The sequence below is a fragment of the Loxodonta africana genome, chromosome 5 (genome assembly GCF_030014295.1).
Source record: "Loxodonta africana isolate mLoxAfr1 chromosome 5, mLoxAfr1.hap2, whole genome shotgun sequence".
Classification (NCBI taxonomy): Eukaryota; Metazoa; Chordata; class Mammalia; order Proboscidea; family Elephantidae; genus Loxodonta; species Loxodonta africana.
In genome coordinates this window covers 144233338-144253804 of record NC_087346.1, presented here as the reverse complement: position 1 = coordinate 144253804, position 20467 = coordinate 144233338, and the positions used below count along the sequence as shown (strand labels likewise).

The 20467-nt window shown below is 43.5% G+C and overlaps 1 protein-coding gene across 1 annotated transcript in view; it reads right to left on the bottom strand.

The window, feature by feature from the left end:
* Positions 1-20467, bottom strand: part of LOC100662570 (protein FAM184B) — a 162593-nt gene that overhangs the window by 68759 nt on the left and 73367 nt on the right. The window lies entirely within an intron of this gene.

The following is a 20467-nucleotide window of genomic DNA, read 5'->3' as shown; positions in this document are numbered from 1 at the left end:
TGGTGTTTACTTTTCTTCCCCATTGATGCTGGCCTTGGCTGTGTGACTTGCTTTGGCCAATGGAATGTGAGTGGATTTGTTGTGAGCAGAGAGGCTTTAAAAGCATTATGTGTTCTGGCTTGCCCTCTTGTGCTTCTACCGCCTGCCACAAAAAGAGTACACCCAGGATAGCCACTGGTTACAGAAGTAGTGACATGTGGAGGAGGCTGGAACCCACCCCAAATCCTGGAATTAGCCTAGTCCAGCCAAGCCCAGTTGAGAGCAGCTGATTAGCAGCTGACCTGTGCATGAAGTAAAGCACTGTTGTTACAGGACACTGAGATTTTCAGTCTTGTTTTTTGTACAGCATTGTTGCAGGAAAGGCTGACTAATACACAAAAGGGGAGAGAGATTTAAACCAATTAGTACATACAGGGATATTTAAAGTGCTTTGCTGTAAGTCTGAAGAGGCACAGAGAAAGGCACAAAAGAGGGAATGATCACACTGTTCTAGTAATTCTCCCGTTTTCCTCCTGCATCATGAGTGGGTCTCTCCCATCAATATAGAAATGTGTTGTATAATTTTTACCCTTAACCAAAAACTTTATTTTGGTCCCATGTCCTGCATTTCTCTGTACCCCTTTATAGAAAAGTCCTCAAATATGTTGTTTATACCCATTGTCACTAATTTCTCATCTCTCAGTCTCTCTTGAACCCTCTCCAATCAGGCTTTTACTCCAAGAACAAGTGGTAGAATGCTTGCCTTCCACACGGGAGCTTTGGATTTGATTCCCAGCCAATGCACCTCATGTGCAGTTGCTACCCTCTGTCAGTGGAGGCTTGCATGTTGCTATGATCTTGAACAGTTTCAGTGGAGCTTCTAGACTAAGACAAACTAGGAAGAAAGGCCTGGTCATCTACTTCTGAAAATTAGCTAATGAAAACTCTACAGATCATCATAGACCTATCCACAACTGGTCATGGGGATGGTACAGGACCAGGTGGTGTTTCCTTCCATTGTGCCTGGGGTCACCATGAGTTGGGGGTGATCGACAGCAACCAACAACAACTCCACCAAAACAGTCCATCAAGATCACTAATGACTTCCATATTGCTAAAGCAAATGATCAATTCTCAGTCTTTGTTCAACTTCTCAGCAGCATTTGGCATAAGAAATCACTTCCTCCTCATCGAAACAGTCTTCACTAAGCTTTTGGAATACAACATCCTCCTACTTCACTATCCTATTTGAGAATATTTCTTCTCATGTCCTTGGCTAGTCCTCTTCCTCTCCCAATCATTCAAAAAGAGTGCCTCTTCTCTGTCTTCATACATTCCCTTGGAGACCTCATCCAATCTCAAGATTTTATGCATGATCTTTTGCTAAGGACTCCAAGTTGATATGTCCAGGCTGAACTTGTCACCTGAACTTCAGACCCATATATCCTACTGCCTATTCAATATCTCCACCTGAATATCTAATGGGCATCTCAAATTAAATTCCAGGTTTTTTCTTCAAAACCTGGTCTTCCCACAATATTCCCCATCTCACTTGATGGCAGTAAGTGCGTAGGCCAAAAATTTTGGAGTTATCTCCAGCTCTGATCTGTCTCTCACATCCCACATCCATTCCATCAGCCAATCTTGAATATGGCCACTTTCTCCATCCCATGCTGCCTTTAACCTGAGCCATGACCACCACTCATCTGGACCACTTGGCCCTTGCTTCTACCAGGGTTCTGAATTTTCAACATTCTGTTGCTAGAGGCTTTAGACCATGACAGACAGATGGCTTTATACTTTGGGGAACTGTGGATTATGTTCCATGCAGACAGTTTTTCTCACAAGATTTAGCCTCTCTGGCGTTATGGGGAATAAAACCCCCTATTTCTTAAGTTTTGGAAAGGTGGCCCTGGCTGCAGAGTGGATTCTGGATGAGAAGGGGGCCAGGGGAGGGCTACAGGAGGCGGGAGAACCAGCTAGGGGAGAGACGAAGGCTGGAGTTAGAGCAGAGGAAAGGGAAAGAGCTGTGGATCCAAGAGCTGTTAAGGAGGGAGAACTGCAGGGCCAGTGACTGGCTGGGTGTGGGGTGGGGAGAGGGAAGAGTCCAGAGAATTATCCAGCTTGAGCGACTAAGGGGATGGCCATGCCGCCCCTACTCTGAAGCATAGCATTCTGGGACACCGTAATGTTGAAAATCCATGGTCTCTATTGCTTGCACAGAGAGAAGCCTCACCTTTCCTGCCACCAAGTCAGACCAGGGGACTAACTGAATCTCAACCACTTCAAGTAGGAAGCCCTGCATTTGGGTACCGTAATGTTGAAAATCCATGGTCTCTATTGCTTGCACAGAGAGAAGCCTCACCTTTCCTGCCACCAAGTCAGACCAGGGGACTAACTGAATCTCAACCACTTCAAGTAGGAAGCCCTGCATTTGGGTACTGCTACCTCTTCCTTTATAGAAGCGTCTTGGAACAGGTACTGAGCGAGGCTGGGCTCTGTCAAAGGAATGGGATTGGGATGGATTTTTAGATAGAGTCCAAGATGCTAATTAACATCTCATCACTACCCCTCAGAGAGCTGTTGCTAGTGCCTCGCTGCACATGACACCAAGCTGGGAAGCACAAACTTCTGATTAATGGAAGCCCAACCGTGTCCCAGACTAATTTAGACTGAGGCTTAGCTGAAAGGTAAGGGCAGTTTCTCCGGAAGGCTCTTAATTACAGAATGAGGCATTGGTGGTTCCGTGGTAGAACTCCTGCCTTCCATGTGGGAGACCCAGGTTGAATTGCTGGCCAATGTACCTCATGTGCAGCCACCACCTGTCTGTTGCTGGAGGCTTGTGTGTTGCTATAATGCTGAACACATTTCAGGGCAGCTTCCAGACTAAGATGATCTAGGAAGAAAGGCCTGGTGATCTACTTCTGAAAATCAGCCATGAAATCTCTATGCATCACAATGGTCCTATCTGCAACCTATTATGGGGCTGGTGCGTGGGACCACTGTGGATCAGGCTGACTTGATGGCAACTAACAACCATACCTTACTGGCTTAATTCCACACACACACGGACACAGGCCTGCCTTCCTTCTGGGGAGTTTTCACAGGATGCATAAGCTACGGGACCTGCAAATGAACCATCTTGTCTATTTCAGATCTTGAATGGCTTGCTTAGCGCTTTTTGGAAAGCAAAGACCAAGGATCGTTCCCTTGGTTGGCCAACTAGGTCAATAGATAAGTGTATTTGTTAGTATTATTCTTTTATGAATAAAAACCATGAAATCTTAAGAATACCTCTCACAGGAAATATTTCTACAGGGAAGCAACCCAGCATGAGCATGAAAACCTATGACCATGCATTCAAAGAAAAAGCTGTGAACTCAAAAGCAGAAAGAGTAGCTCTATTTACCTGTTTGAATTAGGAATTTAAAACTTTAACTTCTGAAAGCAGACTTTGTGTTCAGGCAGTAGGCGTGTGTATCATTTTTTCACATACATGGTATGACAACGAGGGCTAACATTATTTTTAAACAGCAATTTCCAGTTCATGAAGCAGCTTTGTAAGGTAAGCCCCATGGCATGAAAGATAGATATATTAAGTGCTCATTCTAAATGAATTTGGATTCCCTTCACTGTTCTTGGCGGGGGGTCGGGGGGGGTGGGAATCTCTCTAAACATTTCACAACGCATTTATTGCACCCTCTGCAAAACCCTCAGGTAAACAGTATGTTTTTCAAACTAAATATTTTTGTCCAAACAACACCTTGTTGTTATTGTTATTGTTACTCGACTGCTGTCAAGTCAGTCCCAACTCATAGAGACCCATGTACGACAGAACGAAACACTGCCCAGTCCTGCACCATCCTCACAATCATCACTATGTTTGAGCCCATCTTTGCAGCCTTAACAAACCCAAAGATCCATTGATGACACTCAGGTCACCTTTGCAAACTGTCTCCCCAGCCATGGCTGGAATTCTGTGCTCTGAGTACAGCACTCTGAGTACAGCAGCAGGCAGTTCTCCTAAATACATGGTCTGATTCTCAATTCATGAGTGATGGGGTGGATGTTACTCACTTAACCTGTCACAGGCTATCAGAAATGGAAAGGCTACACTGGATCAAGTTCACGGGCCAGTCTGGCTTCTGCCTCTGCTTTCCTCCTTCAGCAAGCTCCTGGCAAGGTAGCACGGGCAGCTTCAGGATCCCATTTCACCGGCTGCTTGTTGTTGCTGTTAGTTGCCCTAGAGTTGGCTCTGACTCATGGTGACCCTGTGTATAACAGAACGAAACACTGCCTGGTCCTGCACCATCTTCCTGGTTCTTGGTGTGTCTGAGTTCAACACTGTAGCTTCTGTAGTGCTTTCCAACTTGTGTGTGGGTGTGTGGGCTGGGGCTTATTTTCCACCACTAAATCAGACATTATTCTGTGTGATCCATAGAATTTTCACTGGCTAATTTTCAGAGGTAGATCACCAGGCCTTTCTTCCTGGTCTGTCTTAGTCTGCAAGCTCTGCTGAAACCAGTCTACCATGGGTGACTCTGCTGATATTTAAAATGGCATGGCTTCCAGCGTCATAGTAACACACAAACTACCACAGTATGACAAACTGACAAATGGGTTTACCAGCTTAACAGTCCCCAAAAAGAGAGCTCCTTTTGGTCAACAGTTCCAACAAAACTCTCAAAGTTGACTCTATTCTCCTGAACCCTGTGGCCAATGGGATAGAATTTCAGGTCATGTGGAATCCAGAGAAATGTGGTTGGCCTTGCCTGAACTACAGATGGACTACGGATCGAGGAGAGCTACCCAGCCAGTATCTCAAAGGAAACTAGAATTGTTTTCCGAAGAATGGATGCTATGTTAGCAAGAAGAGCAGATGTCATCCATTGTTGATGGGAATGCAAAACGGTACAGCTGCTGTGCAAAAACCGTTTGGCATTTCCTCAAAAAGTTGAACACAGAACTACCATATGACCTGGTAATCCCAACCCTAGGTATATACCCAGAAGAAGTGAAAGCAGGAAGGCAAACAGAAACCTGTACCCCAATGTTCACTGCAGCACTGTTCACAACAGCCCAAAGGTGGAAACAATCAAAATGTCCATCGACAGATAAATGAATAACAAAATGTGGCATATACACACAATAGAATACTGCTCCGCTGTAAAGAGAAATGAAGTCCTGATACAGGCCACAACATGGGTGAACCTTGAAAACACTATGCTGAGTTAAATAAGTCAGTCCTAAAAGGACAAATACTGATGATCTCATTTATATGAAATGAGCAAATATAAAGAAACCAAAAATTATTAGTGGTTACCAGGAGTGGGACAGAGAGGGGAAGGGGGAGTTTATGGTTGGGGCACTGAGTTTATATCAATGGGGGTGGAATGATTTGGAAAAGGACAGTGACAGTGGTTGTGCACCATGAAGAATGTAATCAGATGTCACTGAACTAGATGTGTAGAAACTGTTGAATTGGTGAATGCTTTGTTATGCTTATTTTCACCACAATCAAATAAAAAAAAAAAGAGGAGAATAAAAGAAGAACAGATGCCCAGTACAGTGGACCTTCCTGACACTTCCAATTTCCAACTGAGCACCACCTTCAGAACTGGAGGAGACAGAAAAAAGCAGAACTTGGCACCTACCCCACAGAGAAAACAAGAAGCAAGCGCGCGTGCGCACACACACACACACACATACACAGGGAGGCACCATGTGCTCTGGAAAGATGGCACAGGCTGCAGCGCTGTGGTGTGTTGGACAAAGTACAAGGCAAGCCAACCAGAGACTTGAGTTCAAGGCCCAATTCTGCCCTCACAAGAAGTGTGACCTGAGGCAAGTCCTTCCATCTCTCTGAGAAAACTAAGCTTCCTCCCCTCATATATTAAATGGTTGAACGAGACTGACATTTCCCAACGTGAATGGGTGTGAAAAAAAAGATTTCATGCTGAAATAAGCTTAGGGAGTGCTTGGGCAGCTTTGTTATGAAGAGGTTTGTTTAACTGCCTTAGTTTCCTGAGGCTGCCGTAACAAATTACCACAAACTGGTGGCTTAAAGCAAGTAGCCTTTGTGGCGCAATGGTTAAGCACTTGGTAGCTAACCAAAAGGTTCAAACCCACCAGCTCCGTATGAGTGGGAATCAGGTTGATGGCAATGGTTTTTTTTTTTTTCTAATGGGTAGCTTAAAACCACATTTTATTCTCTCACAGCTCTGGAGGCTGGAAGTCTGAAATGAAGCTGTCAGCAGGGCCACACTCCCTCTGGAGGCTCTGGGGGAGAAGCTTTCCTTGCCTCTTGCAGCTCCTGTGGCTATCAGCATTCCTCCTGGCTACATCACTCCAATCTCTGTCTCCATCTTCAAATGACCTTCTCCCCTCTGTCTCAAATCTCCCTCTGCCTTTCTCTTAGAAGGACACTTGTCATGTAGATTTAGGTCCTACCCAGGATGATCTCAACTTGCGATCCTTAACCTAATTACATCTGCAGAGACCCTATTCCCAAATATGGTCACATTTCATAGTTCGGGTGGTCGTATCTTTTGGGGGAGCTACCATCCAACCCACTATAGTCTTTAGCCCAGTAGTTGGCCATTGAATTATTTTTTCTTAAACAATTACTAGCAATTTAATAATAACAACTGTTAATAATTTAAAAGCTTTCCTGGAGAATATTAGAAACATCAAACAATGCACACTGAGGAAAACTGAATAATGAGCTGGGGTATTTCTTGAATGTTCCAATTCCAAAAATGGCACATTACACTGTGGACACTGGGGATGAATGTGGACTTTCATTATTAATCCAGACAACCAGCTGAGTCTCCTCAAGGGGCAGAGATCACACCTCGGCTCTCAGTGCTGACTTGGGCAAAATTCCAGAGGGAGAAATGCTATAGGTAAGACTCCAGGAGGAATCTCAACCTGTTAGCAGTTCTAGTCATCTCTGAGTGGTGAGATTATAGGCAATTTTATTTTTTTGAAAATTTTACTGTGTTGCATTTTCTAATTTCCTACAAGGTACATATAACTTGATCAATTAATGATCAAAGGGGAAGAAAATTTTTAAATATTTAAAAAAAACCAAAACCACTCAAACCAACTAACCAGATAGATTTTCTATGTCCAATGTTGTATCTGATTAAAAGGGAAAGTGTTTTACATCAATGGTAATGTTTAGGGTTTCTTCCTTTGACCCCTGTCTCCGGCATTCTTTTTTTTTTTTCAAAGACAAAATCAAATATAGAGATGAAAAAGAAACCACTCTCTCATTCAGCCTTTCATTTTCCCTCATTGCTCCCTATCTCATTTCACGCGTGCTGGCTCCTGAGAGGATGCTAAACATCCAAAACCAAGGGGCACAGCAAACGCTACGCTCAGTCACTCTGCAGATGATATTACAAGCAGCGTAAACGCAAAGGCAGCAGGTCTCTTTGGGGACATATCAGTATACCCATGCATACTACAAAACTCATCCTGTGTCAAGCAGATGTACAGAGAACGCCAGAGCGCTAGATTAAGGATGGGAGATTTTTCATACTGGGCTTCCTAAATAGGGATGCCTGGCAAGCCATTTCTTAGAAGGCATAAATAGGCAACAACGATGATACTGATAATACTGCTAATAATTATAACAGCAACCAACACTTCTTCATTTTTTTTTTAATTGCGGCAAAGATATACATACCAAAACATTCACCAATACCTCAACTTCCACATTTAGAATTCAATGACATCGATTATATTTTTCATGTTGTGCTACCATTATCACTATTCTTTTCCAAAATAGTACACCACCATTAACATACGCTTAATGTCCCTCAAACAAAAACTCTCCTTTTCTCCCCCTCCCTCCCACCCTGGGTAACCACTAATAATCTTTGGTTTCTATGTTGTTGCTGTTAGGTGCGGTCAAGTCGGTTTTGACTCATAGTGACCCTAGTTATAACAAGACAAAGCACTACCTGGTCCTGCGCCATCCTCACAATCCTTTTTATGCTTGAGCTCATTGTTGCAGCCACTGTGTCAATCCATCTCGTTGAGTGTCTTCCTCTTTTTCACTGATCTTCTACTTTACGAAGCATGATGTCCTTCTCCAAGGAATGATCCCTCCTGATAGCATGTCCAAGCTATGTGAGACGTAGTTTCACCATCTTTCCTTCTAAGGAGCATTTTGGTTATTCTTCTTCCAAGATAGATTTGTTCGTTCTTCTGACGGTCCATGGTATATTCAATATTCTTCATCAACACCACAATTCAAAGGCATCCATTCTTCTTCAGTCTTCCTTATTCATCATTCAGCTTTCGCATACATATGAGGCGACTGAAAATACCATGGCTTGGGTCAGGCACACTTTAGTTTTCAAGGTGACATCTTTGCTTTTCAACACTTTAAAGAGGTATCTTGCAATGGATTTGCCCAATTCAATGTGTCATTTGATTTCCTGACTGCAGCTTCCTTGGGGGTTGATTGTGGATCCAAGCAAAATGAAATCCATTACAACTTCTATCTTTTCTCCGTTTATCATGATGCTGCTTATCGGGCCAGTTGTGAGGATTTTTGTTTTCTTTACGTTGAGATGTAATCCATATTGAAGGCTGTGGTCTTTGATCTTCATCCGTAAGTGCTTCAAGCCCTCTTCACTTTCAGCAAGCAAGGTTGTGTCATCTGCATATTGCAGGTTGTTAGTGAACCAGTCTTCCTCTAATCCTGATGCCCTGTTCTTCTTCTTCATATAGTCCAGCTTCTCAGATTATCTTCTCAGCATACGTATTGAATAGGTGTGGTAAAAGGATACAACTCTGACATACACCTTTCTTGACTTAAACCATGCAGTATCCCCTTGTTTTGTTCAAACGACTGCCTCTTGATCTATGTACAGGTTCCTCATAAGCACAATTAAGTGTTCTGGAATTCCCATTCTTTGCAATGTCATCCATAATTTGTTACGATTCACACAGTCGAATGTCTTTGCATAGTCAATAAAACATAGATAAACATCTTTCTGGTATTCTCTGCTTTCAGCCAGGATCTACCTGACATCCCTCATTCTGCGTCCTCTTCCAAATCTGGCTTGAATTTCCAGCAGTTCCCTGTTACTATACTACTGCAATCACTTTTGAATGATCTCCAGCAGAATTTTACTTGTGTGTGATATTAATGATTGGTTTCTATACATTTACTTATTTCATATATGTGACATCATATAGTATTTGTCTTTTTGCCACTGACTCATTTTACTCAGCATAATCTTTTCAAGGTTTATTCAAGTTGTGGCATTAATGAGGACTTCATTTCTCCTTGCAACTGAGTAGTATTCCACTGTATGTATATACCACATTTTGTTTATCCATTCATCTGTTGATGGACATTTTGGTTGTTTCCACCTTTTGGCTTTTGTGAAAAGGGCTGAAATAATGCAATTAATACTTCTTAAGAGTTTACAAGGTGCCAGACACTGAGGTAGTTGCTTTATACACAATCTCACACCTGATCCTCAAAAAATCCCAGCAGGGGAATTTCATTATTTCCCTATTTTACAGATAGGCAAACTAAGGGCTCATATGTATGTGGAAGCTGGACAATGAATAAGGAAGACCGAAGAAGAATTGATGTCTCTGAATTATGGTGTTGGCAAAGAATATTGAATATACCATGGACTGCCAAAAGAACAAACAAATCCATCTTGAAAGAAGAATAACCAGAATGCTCCTTAGAAGGAAAGATGGTGAAACTACATCTCACATAGCTTGGACATGGTATCAGGAGGGATCACTCCCTGGAGAAGGACATCATGTCTGGTAAAGTAGAGGATCAGTGAAACAGAGGAAGACCCTCAACAAGATGGATTGAGATAGTGGCTGCCAAAATGGGCTCAAGCATAACGATTGTTGAGGATGGCTCAGAACCAGGCAGTGTTTTGTTCTGTTGTACATAGTGTTGCTATGAGACAGCACCTAATGACAACAACAACAACAACAAACCAAGGCACTGAGAGGTTGGAAATGTGCCTGAGGTTACGTGGCTGGAAAGCAACCAAGCCAGACTCTTGTTTGTTCTGACCTCAGAGGTGCACTTAACCTCTGGTCAATATACATATATTTAAAGAAATCAGGAGTGCCACTATGTGAGCAAGCCTCCAAATGGTCTTAATCATAAGTAAAAGTGAATCCTAATCATGAGTTTGGTAGAGTGCAGGTTAAATAAGACAGGAATTTATTTTTCTCTTTCTCATAACAATCCCAAGGGGGGTCGTCAGAAGTGGGTGTAAGGCTCTGGTTAGTAATCATTCAGCTTTGACATCCTCAACCAGCAGCCTCCGTATCTGGGCCCAAGGCTGCTGCTGTGGATGGCACTGTTCCCATCCAGTACAAAAAGAAAATAGAGAAGGTACAGGTCGGAAATGACCTGGAAAGGATATAATCACCTCTGCTCACCAACCATTGGCATGAATATAATTCTATGGCCACACAGCCACAAGGGAGGCTGGGAAACACAGTCCTTGGCTGGGCTTTCACAGGCACAGATAAAACATACATGGTCTATTGTTTGCTGCCATCAAGTCGGCCCCTGATGCATGGTGACCCCATGCACAAGAACAAAATGCTGCCCGGTCCTGGGTCATCCCTATGATCATTTGCAAATCAGGCCACTGTGATCCACTGGGTTTTCTTTGGCTGATTCTCAGAAAAATAGATTGCCAGACCTTTCTTCCTAGTCCATACTAGTCTAGAAGCTCTGCTGAAACCTGTTCAGAATCATGGCAACACATAAGCTTCCACTGACAGACAGGTGGTGGCTGTGCTTGAGGTGAACTGGCTAGGAATGAAACTGGGGTCTCATGTAAGAATTCTACCACTGACCCATGACTGCCCTCATATGGTCTATTACTGAAAGGATGAAGGAAGAGTAGATACTTGGGGACAGGTAGGCTATCCCCTCCCCTACCTTAGAAAATTAAAGCTAGAGCTTGCCTTTTAATACATCTTCACCAGTTGTGTTATGACAAAGAATCTGAGGCTCAGAGAGATTAAGTAATTACTATAACATCCCTCAGAGCTGAGTCTAGAGCCTGTCCCCTGATTCATAGTCCAATATTCTTTTTCTAACTTGAGTCTTCAGATTAAATTGAAACCATCAAATTTCTAAGTTGTGCCATATGAACACAACGACCTTAAAAAAAAATGGTACCTGTTTGTAACACTGCTCACGTGTTGAACATAGGTTCAAAAGGAGCCAATAAATGTCAAAAAGAAAGATGGATATACACTCACAGAATTTTAAGATTGGAAGAAAGTTATCACCAAGACCAGCTTCCTCATTTTATGAATAAGGCAACTTTGGCTCATGGAGGTTATTGATTTCTGTACGATCTCACAGTTGTGGGGAGGAGCCGTGATTGGAACCTTTATCTCTTGGTTTGCAGGGCTCCACCCACTGACCCTTAAAATCCCTCAGAGAAGGATAAAGGGCCTCAGAACACAGTGCAGCTTTAAAGTTGGAGCTCAAGACACCCCGAGAAACCTTGTATCTCCTTGGGTGCTATCCACAGAAGCTACTACTCTCTCATCTGGATCACATTCAGAAACCAGCCAGTTTCAATTCAACAACAGAAGCCCTGCTCTGCATCAAGTACCGTACTGGGGGGTGGGGGATGCAAAGATACAGAGGCTGAGGTCCCTGTCCCTAAGAGCTTACAATTTAGGGACAAATACATTAAAACGATTAACCATGAACTCATGGTGGTGACTCCATGTGTGGCAGAATAGGACTGTGTTCCATAGGGTTTTCAAGGTTGAGTCAGAATCAACTTGACGGCAATGGGTTTGGACCTTTGGGAAGCAGATCACTAGGTCTTTCATTTGAGGCGCCTCTGGGTGGGTTCGAACTACCAACCTTTTGGATAGCAGTCATGCACTTACTCATTTGCACCACCCAGGGACTCCTAATACAAACTGGCATAACCAGATAAAGAGTAGTATATATTTCTCGTATTTTCCCAGAAAACATAATCTCTCCACACTCCTTCTGTAACAGACAGACCTGAGCACGGGGTGAGGAGGTATCCTAGGCTGGGCTGATCACAGGACTCCACCCCTCTGACCCAGTGCTTGGCACAGGATGAGCATGTGACCCAAACCAGGCCATGCAGAGCCCTTTCCAGGGGTTTCATTCAATAGAATGGGGGAGAAAGTCTTTTGTCTGTTGGATCTGAGGGTTGTAAGGATGGGAATTCCAAGTGACCTCTGGCCTTGATTTCCCAAAGATAGGAAAACATCTCCTATCTTTAGTAAGAAAGAATGATCCGGACACACAAACTGATGCAGAGATATAAGGGAGAAGAGGGCACTGAAAGAGACACCAGGGATCTTCCATTAAAAACAAACCAAACCTGTTACTGTTGAGTTGATTCCAACTCATAGTAACCCTACAGGATAGAGAACTGCCCCATAGGGTTTCCAAGGCTGTAATCCTTATATATTTCTCCCATGGAGTAGCTGGGTTCAAACAGCCAAGCTTTCAGTTAGCAGCCAAGTGCTTAACCACTGCACCACCAGGACCCCTCTGGATCTTCCATACCAACCTTTAACTGTTCACCTGTGAACTTCTTTCGTGTAAGAGAGGAACAAAGTTTCTTTAAGCTGCTATTATTTGGGGGTTTTCTTTTATATATGCAGCCAAACCCAATGCTAAGTAATACGTCTCTTTGTCTTGCTTGCTGCTGTGTCTCCCGTACCTTGAAACAATTTCTGGCACAAAATAAATAAAAAAACCAAACCCGTTGCTGTCGAGTCGATTCCAACTCATAGCGATCCTATAGGACAGAGTAGAACTGCCCCATAGGGTTTCCAAGGAGTGGCTGGTGGATTCAAACTGCTGACCTTTTGGTTAGCTACCAAGCTCTTAAACACTGCACCACCAGGCCTCCACACAAAATAGGTGCTCATTAAAATATGTCTGCTGAACCACAAACGGGTGTCTATTAAATGTGGAAAGGCAAAATATAAAGTGAATATTATACATGCATATAGAAAGCGTATGTAGATATTTATAGCGTAGCGAGTATTTTCGGGGTACAGAGGGATTTTTCACTGTAGCTTTTAAGTCCCAGTTGGGCTGTTGTTGCTAACCTTCACTTCTGGAAATAACAGACATAATTCTGTCTCTGGGAAAGTCCTGCTGTTGAGGTGGCCCCATTGTTCGGGTCACAATAGGCAGTCAAGGAAGACTGGCAGCTGCACAGTGGGAAGCTAGCTGGCAGAGATGAGGAAATGTTTTCAGGGTTATACTTATTTAATATTTATAAAAGATAACTGTCAGTAGGAGCCAACCTACAGGTCCCCAGGTGCTTTGTATATTATCATGCTTCAGCAGGTGATTTATGTTTTATATCATGTTTTCCTTTTTCCATCACAGCAGTCATCACTGCGGGCTCCACGTGTAAACCTAATCTGAAAAAAACAACCTGAAAGCGAGCTGCAAATCCATGTTGTCTCTATAAAGCGCCAACTCCTTGTTTTTCTTAAAAAATCTACCTGTCAACAATTTCTTTGTAAGGAGAAAGAAAGTATCCTGAGGAAATAAAGTATATCTCACTCTACGCATATATCCCTCTTTTGTTCAGTTGTTCAGCAAATATTTACCAAGTGCCAGGCACTGTTTTCGGCATCGGAGATACCAAAACCACCAAACCAAACCCCCTGCCGTTGAGCCAGTTCTGATTCATAGCGACCCTGTAGGACAGAGTAGAACTTCCCCCTAGGGTTTCCAAGGCTGTGATCTTTACACAAGCAGACTGCCACATCTTTTCTCTCGCGGAGCAGTTGGTGGGTTCAAACCACTGACCTTTCGGTTGGCAGCTGAGTGCTTAAGCACAGCACCACCAAGGCTTTCCACTGGGGGTACAGATCCTTGCACACATAAAGCTAACATTCTAGCGGGAGAGTCAGACAATAAACACGCTAAATAAATAAATTCGTTGTCAGACCGTGGAAAGCGCTAAGGAGAATAAAGCAAGGATGGGCTATTTGAGGGAGAGAGTTAAAATCTACAAGGTGGCTGTGAGTTTCCTGGAGCTGCTGTCACAAGGTACCATAAGCTGGGTGGCTTATAAAAACAGAAATTCACTGTCTTGCAGCTCTGGAGCCTAGGAATCAGAATTTGGGGTGTCGGCAGGGCCATGTTCTCTCTGAAGGCTTTAGGGGAAAATCTTTTCTGTCTCTTTCAGCTTCTGGTAGCCCCAGGCATTCTTTGACTTGCAGCTGCCACCTAACCCATCTCTGTCGACATCCCGCCATCACATGGCCAGCTTTCCTCTGTGTCTCTTCTTTTTTTTATAAGGACACCACTCATTTTGGATTAGGCTTACTACAGCATGACCTCATTTAGCTTAACAGATAACATATTTAAAAACCCTATTTCCAAACAAGGTCACATTCACAGGTACTGAGGGTAAGACAGATAGATAAAAAACAAAAAAACCAAACCCAGTGCCGTCAAGTCGATTCAGACTCATAGCGACCCTATAGGACAGAGGAGAACTGCCCCAAAGAGTTTCCAAGGAGCACCTGGCAGATTCGAACTGCTGACCCTTTGGTTAGCAGCTGTAGCGCTTAACCACTACGCCACCAGGGTTTCCAAGACAGATAGGTAGCTACTATCAAGTTGACTCTGACTCATGGCGATCTTATATACAAAAGAGCAAAATGTTGCCTGGTCCTGCACCATCCTCACAACAGTTAGCATGTTCAAGTCTATCTGTTGTGGCTATTCTGCAAATCCATTTTACTGAGGGTCTCCTTTGCCCTCACTGGTCCTCTGCTTCACCAAATATGATGTCCTCCTCCGATGATTGATCCTTTCTGATGATGTGTCTAAAGTGAGTGAGTTGGACAAAGTTCTGTTGTGGTTCATGAAGTTTTCATTGGCTAACTTTTGGAAGTAGATCACCAGGCCTTTTTTCCTAGCCTGTCTTAGTCTGGAAGCTCTGCTGAAACCTACTGATCATGGCTGACCCTGCTGGTATTTGAAAGACCAGTGGCATAGCTTCTAGCATCACAGCAACATGCAAGCCACCACAGTGTGACAAACTGACAGATGAACGATGAACTGGAGATGAAGACTTCAACATATCTTTTTAGGGGGACACAACTCTTCCATAACAGCGGTCAAGAAAGGTTTCATTGAGAAGCTTACATTTGAGTGAAAATGTGGAAAAAGTAAAAGAGTGAGCAATGAGGCCTCTAAGGAAAGAACATTCATGGCAGAGGTTCAAGTGCAAATGCCTTGTGAGGGTGCATGAGGGGTCCAAGGATCGGCAGGGAGGCCAGTGTGGCTGTAGCAGATGAGCAAGAGGGATGGTAGAAGAAGAGGTGAGAGCGGTAATGGGACAAGGTCACGGAGACTTTGCAGACCATTGAAGAACTTCAGGATTTACCCTGTGCGAGATGGAAAGCCCCTGGAGAATTTTGAGCAGGATGATATGATTAGGTTCATATTTTATAAAGATCACTCCAGCTGCTATGTTGAGAACAAGTGGAAAGAGGGAGAATAACTGGGAGAGATTTCTCTTCTGGATCCCCAGACATAGTCTCTTGCCATCCATTTTTCCTTTTCCACCCTCTTGTCTTTCCAGTGGTCTTCCTCCCCAGCCACTTTAGAACCCAGAGCCATTATATGCTCCCTCTGTCCCCATCAGAATATACTTCTGGATTCTTTAGTCATACTAGATAACCAACAACAGATACCACTCTAAGCATATTAAAAAAACAAAAAACAAAAAACAACATATTAAAAGCCAAGAAAACCAAAGTGAAGAGTTTTCATTGGGAACTGCACGTGGACCCGTGTTCTCCCTTCCGGTTTAGTCAGGACTTCTTCAGGTGGAAATAAAACCAATCCAAGTGAACTAGTTTTCTATTGCTGTCTAACAAAGCACACAAACTTCAGTAAAGTGCAGGGTCAGCAAAAATGAGGGAAACCCTCCATGTGATGGACTGACACAAGAGCCAGAACAATGGACTCAAATGTATCAAGATTATGAAGTTGGCCCAGGATTGGGCAACACTTCATTCTGTTATACGTAAGTACCATGAGTTGGAGCCAACTCAGTGGTAATGAACAACAGCCCATTAAAATAAGTTCTGCAGGTCAGAAGGCAGGCACGGAGTGGCTGGGTTCTCTGCTCAGGGTCTCAAAGGCTGAATAAAATCAAGGTGTTGGTTCAGCTGAGTTCCCATCTGGAGGCACTGGAGAGAAGTTGGCTTCCAATCTTATTCAGGTTGTTGGCAGAACTTAGTTCCCTGTGGTAGGACTGTCAACCAGGGACCACTCTTAGCCCCTAGAAGCCAAGACATTCCTTGACACACAGCCCCCTCCACCTCCCCTCCCTGAATCCCTCCTATGCTTTACATCTCTATGAATTCTCTGTCTGAGACCCCTAGACCCAGATTAAAAGGCTCCTGTGATTAATCTATCTTGAAGTCAATTCATCTGAGACACTAATTCATCTGCAATATCTCTTCATGAACACCTAGGATAGTATTTGATTAAATAGCTGGGAGAAGGTGCGTATATACCAGAAGCTAGGGATTTAGGGGGCCATCTTAGAATTCTGCCTCCCACACTAAAGAAAAGAGAACACAGCAACCAAATGTCTGTGAAGGACCTGGGGCTGTAGGAACCAGGAAGGACTTCAGGGAGGGGTACTAGGACTCAATGTGCCCATGACTGACTAACACACACTCTCTCTTTCTCCAAACACCTCTCATTTTTAGCTGCTTTATGCTTGTCGTCATTCTGCAGAGGAGCTCTCTCCATATAAACAGAAAGACAGATGCCAAGTGCCCTGATTTCTGCTATCCCAGTTTGCTACTCTAGCAGAAAGGCAGTATGGATTAATTAATTAATATGTGTTGGAATCCTAATTCCTATATCCGTGAAGTAATCCTGTTTGGAAATACGGTTTTCTCTGTTGTGTTAATTAGACCATACAAGAGTAGGGTGGGTTCTAAATCTAATCACTTCTGAGTTATAAAAAAGAGTAGATTAGATACACAGAAAAGAACACACAGAGGCAGACAGATGCCATGTGAGGATCGCCAAGGAACCAAGAAATGCTCAAGGCTACTGACAAGGAAGGAATTGACACAGCTGAGACCCTGATTGGGACTTTTATCCTCCAGAATCCTGAGAAAATAAATTTCTGTTCTTTAAAGACACCCACTTGTGGTTTTTCTGCTACAGTGGCATTAGGAAACTGAGACAAAAGGAAATTTCCTTCTCCTCACATTTGAATATCGATCCTGGGAAGGACTCTGACTGGTCTAGCCTGGGTCATGTGTTCATGGCTGGGCATAGAAAATGGAGCACCAACATCTACAACCCTATGAAAGCAATATGGAAAATGGAAGAAGTTCTTTAAAGAAGAGAACTGAAAAGCATGCAAGAGAAACAAACTCACAGACCAGCAGTGACCCCAGTTGGCTATACCTGCCTTACCTTTCTTCCCAAAGACCTCAATCCCGCTCTGCATCTCTCGTCTTCCTTTTCTTACCTGACTAGTTACTCCTGTCTTCTAGTTACTACTGCCTTCTCTGCCTCTCAGGGGTATGAGATCTAGTTTTTTCACGCACAAGATTAAGTTTAAACCTACAACAGTTGGGGATGGGGTGGGGCTAGACACTGGACGAGTAAATACCTTATAGAATAATCTGGAAATAACTCTGGACTAGCTTTTAGTCCTTGTTCTGTGATACTGAGCATGTTTTGGTGGCCATGGCGGCACACTGCTCAGCTCTCTCTTCAGGAGAACTTGATAGGAGGAGTTAGGTGACATCCTCCATCTTGTGTATCTTTGGATTTACAGTGATATTCACATCAAGGCAATACCCCTCTCCCCACAGCTGCTTCTAGCCAACAACTAGGCACTTTGGGAGTACTAAGGGTGGGCCATTTCTTCCCAGCACAGGACTCCCCTAAAGATCAGTCCTTGCTGAGGGATTCTTTATTGGCTTGGCTGTACCACAGCCTGAGGATCCTCCAGCTGAATCCTCCTTCATTTCTTCTCCCTCTTTTGGAAGTGTCAGACCTGCATCATGGTCAGCAGATACTCCCTGCCTACTCCTGCTTCCTCTCCCTTTATCCTTCACAGATACTTTTCCCAATAAGCCTCTCGTACATCTTAAATTCATCTTGGTTTCCACTTTTTGGAGGATCCAAACTTGACAATACGCATCAATCCTCTTTTTCTCATTTATAGTATCAAGGGAATTGGACTGATTTCTAGCATCCCTTCTAGCTTTAATTTACCACTTGGCTTTAAGATTCTAGAAGGTTTTTCGTGTTTGATGGAAGAAGAGATGGAGGAATGAAGATTAAGATCTCTAACTCACAACTATTTTGGGCCTTTGATCCATGTTATATTTGATTTTTGTCACTACAGAGAATCTTTGAGTTGGCAATATCAGGCAAGGCAAACAATTCTGGGGCCATGTTTCAAATGGCCATAAACAGTTCCTTAGGGATGAATTGAAAACTCTACACTTTGCCTCAGCCAATGGTTCTTAAACTTCAGGACAGAGAAGAGTCCCCTGGGGAAATCCTTCAAAATGGCAGATTCCTGGACCCACCCATAGAGTGCTTCATTCAAGAGGAGAGTGGTGGCCACTGGGAGTTTGTCTTTTTATCAAGCCCCAGAGTAACTCTGATACGGGCAGTTCGTGGATCAAATTCTGAGACATGCAGGCCTATGATAAAGTAAGTTTATATTTTTTCCTCAAATTTTATAATTGTCCTTTTCTGAGTACCTATAATGGGTTGTAGGAAGCCACCAGGAGTCCTGAACTCTGCATGGTGGGGGATGGGGTGGCCAAAGTGATTTCTCCTAGGTGCTTCTGGCATTTCAACAGGTCATAAAAAATGAGTAGAAATTTGTTTCCCCGGCAGCAATGTGGTGAATGCATTCCCAAAAGGTGTAGAAAAAAAGCCACTTAAGTGCTCTGTTGCTGCCTGAAAGGTTTGTGATTCAAATCTACTCGGAGGCACTTAGGAGGAAAGGCCTGGTATCTGTGGAAGATCACAGCTACTGAAAACTCTGTGAAGTGCAGTCTGCATGACAGCAACAAGCAAGTCTCCAGTGAGAATATAAGTGGCCAGGAATTGAAGCTGTGTCTCTCACATGGAAAGAGATATTTCTACCAATGAACCACACCTGCCCCCTATTTACATTTGGGGCTGGATAATTCTTTGTTGTGTGGCACTGTGCTGTGTATTGTAGGATATTTAGCAGCATCCCTGCCCTCTACCCACTAGATCCCAGGAGCTCCTCCTGGTTGTGACAACCAAAAATGTCTCCAAGGGCTGTCAAATGTCCTCTGGGGAGGAGGGGGAGCCCCCCGATTGAGAACCACTATTCCAATGAAAAGTAAACAGCTCTATTAGTTCCAGTTTCCATTCCAATGTTGAAATTTTATTCTCTAGTATCTTAGTATCTTAGACCTGATGGTCTACCTATCACCCTTTCTTCCCTTCTTCTTTGCCAGCAAAGCCCTGATTTTGCTCAGATGCACTCCACCTCATAGGCTCAGGGGATGAATTATGTTTAATTATGCCTGGTCCAGCCAGGCCTGGTAGTCTCACTGCCCTCATCAGTGACAGGCTTTGGCTTGGGCATGGAACTCAGTCCTCCGCAATGGGACCTGAGGAGTCATCTGCTAAGGGGCTTCTGGGAAAGGTTTCCTTTGCTGATAAAGAGAAGCACATGGGAAAAAATGCCCTTCCTTTTCAGTAGATGTTGTCATATCTCTTTGTGTTGCCTGGAACTGCTGCAGCCACCTCAGGAATCTTAGGGGAGATACCACTGACATGCTGAGGAAGAGAGAGTAAGAAGACGGAAAGCACTTGGTGCTTGATGATGTCTTTGAGACATTGAATTATTCATCCATGGAACAGGACTACCTCTGGACTTCTTGTGATGTGACATAACACACATTTAACTTTTTTTTTTTTTTCCGAGAGTAGATTTATTTTGTAGATACTCAAGCATTTAGACAATTTGGATCAGAATGTGGAAATTCAACTGTCAGTTGACTGGTAAATCCACTTATGTTACCTGTAAACCTAGGTCACTGATAAGTTCAAGAGCTGTCTTGTCTAACCTATCATGCCAAGGATGCATCTTTTCTACAATTCTTTATAGGTGATCCTCTTTATTTTTTATTTTTTTAATAACTTTTATTAAGCTTCAAGTGAACGTTTACAAATCCAATCAGTCTGTCACATATAAGTTTACATACATCTCACTCCCTACTCCCACTTGCTCTCCCCCTCTTGAGTCAGCCCTTTCAGTCTCTCCTTTCTTGACAATTTTGCCAGCTTCCCTCTCTCTCTATCCTCCCATCCCCCCTCCAGACAAGAGTTGCCAACACAATCTCAAGTGTCCACCTGATATAATTAGCTCACTCTTCATCAGCGTCTCTCTCC